The sequence below is a fragment of the Cephus cinctus genome, unplaced genomic scaffold, assembly GCF_000341935.2.
Source record: "Cephus cinctus unplaced genomic scaffold, Ccin1 Ccin1_scaffold0037, whole genome shotgun sequence".
Lineage (NCBI taxonomy): Eukaryota > Metazoa > Arthropoda > Insecta > Hymenoptera > Cephidae > Cephus > Cephus cinctus.
This window is the reverse complement of record NW_014332783.1, coordinates 2465-4514: the sequence shown is the minus strand read 5'-3', so window position 1 is coordinate 4514 and position 2050 is coordinate 2465. Positions and strand designations below refer to the sequence as shown.

Here is a 2050-nt window from a genome sequence, read left to right as displayed (position 1 = left end):
AATTATCCTAAGGAGGTAAGTGTCCCATGGTGAAGTAGAGCACTGTGTTTTTGTAAGAAACGCTATATGTATTATAAAGCTGTCTGGTGTGATACATTTTCGATGATTAGCCTGAGCCCTGTATAGAGGAATACGCTTAATGTTTTATTTCCTATCGTCCGTTACCATTATTGACAAGATATGGGAGATGTAGGTGAAGGAAACAAAAAAAGAAAAAATTGGTATTTTTAAACATGTGTCATATATTTTAAGAAAAGATGAATTGTACATTTTTTTATTAAGCGGGCTGTGTGGGATCAAGGAAAATGGGTTTTAAAAATTTATTATAAAAAATGAAAAAATTAATTGCAAAATAAAAATCTAAATTTAATAAAAGAAATAAAAAATATAATTAAAAAAATAGCTTACAAATTAAAAAATACAATTTAAAAATACAATAAAAAATACAATTTAAAATTATAATTAAAAAATAAAAAAAAAGCTGGCCGGGCCCTGAAAAAAAAAAGATAATAATCATGTATGACGTATATAGTATGAAATAGAATAGTTTAAGACACACCAATTTGAAAGCCGTCTAACAGGGCTACTCCTCGCAGGAGTCGTAGTCCGAGTTCCTGCAAAAAAAAAAAGATGATTATATTATTTACGTCTGACACACATACGCGTATATATATTGATTAATACATACTACTCGAAAGATGTCAGTGGAGGCATCTGGAAGAGGCGCCTCATCGAAAAAATGTCTTCGCCTCCCCAGTCTTCCTCGTCGAGGAACCAGCCGTTGTAGCGATTGCTATCACTCCGCTGGTTCCTCTTCGCCACCATCTCTGCAATCGAGAATGTACCCGCGGACCTGTAATAAAAGAGAAGAAAAACACCTTATAATAAACCTTTGTTAAAATTAGTGCACTAAAATAAACGTAGAAGACACTACACTCACTTCGATCATGATTGGTGCTACCATTGTACAGTGTCGTAAAGTATGCTGAGTGCAACTGATGAGCTGCGCCGAGTTGGATGAATCGCTCCAGCTTACCCCCACTTGCATCTCCTAGGAACTAAGATCTAAATGCACACGGGAGTGGGGGCCCACTCGCTGGTCAGGGGTTCGTTGCACCAAGGACAATAAAAAAAAAATCTGGATCAAAGCACCCAGGTCAGCGGTACGCGTCGAGATTTATGATGAGAAATTAATTTTTCCCATACACCCAGTTACATGTTTTAAGATATGTTATAACCCCATTATTTAAAAAAAAAAGACGGTATGTATAACAGTGATAAATTTAGGCCCGCTTTTATTTTATTTATAAAAATAATATATCTGACACCCTTTACTCTTGTTTCTAGTCACCACCGTAGCATCATAGTCATCGACATCACCACCATTGGCCATAACAAACACCCATAACGGATTGGACAGGTAAGTGTGATAATTTTAAGCTACACTGGTTTTTTATCTGGTTTAAACAGCTTTATTAAACACACTGACATTTTTACAGATTATGGCGTCGAGAAGACCGGACACGCCACCCTTCGGAATCGAGGGGTCCCTACTCTATATATATTATTATTCTACTTATGTAAATACTCTACCTATGATTGAATTGAATATACACTAACCTGTGTATCCTGTTTTACAACGTGAATATTGTACTCTACCACCACCACCACCGCCGCCATAGATCTTATTATCCTGCGCATACCGGCGATCCGTCAAACGCTTCTTTCGCACAAAAGCGTCGTAGTACTCTCGGGCAATTCTATCGTTTTTCCGCAAATCACCGCTAAACACATTCTGGAAGGCATGCATCCCAAAGCCGGATGAGAGGTAGTGTAAGAACATCATGCAGAATTGGCCGCACACCGTCGACGTCTCGCTCTGAAGCTGCTGAGTATTCCATCGGAAGGCTCGACAGTTTCGTCGGAGCCTCGATACGTGGTGATGATTCAGCGGTGGTAATCCGTAGCTGTCAAAGTAGTAGCCATCTCCGTCGGTGTCCACGTACGTGGCAACCCAATGCGCTCCAGGCTTCGTATGATCGTCCGTGTT

The 2050-nt window shown here is 39.0% G+C and overlaps 1 long non-coding RNA gene across 1 annotated transcript; it reads left to right on the top strand.

Moving 5' to 3' along the window:
- Positions 1-1172: 1172 nt before the first annotated feature.
- On the top strand, positions 1173-1627 carry LOC112494440. The gene is made up of 2 exons (XR_003059845.1): positions 1173-1420; positions 1500-1627. It is a non-coding gene; the product is annotated as an uncharacterized LOC112494440 (long non-coding RNA).
- Positions 1628-2050: the final 423 nt, after the last annotated feature.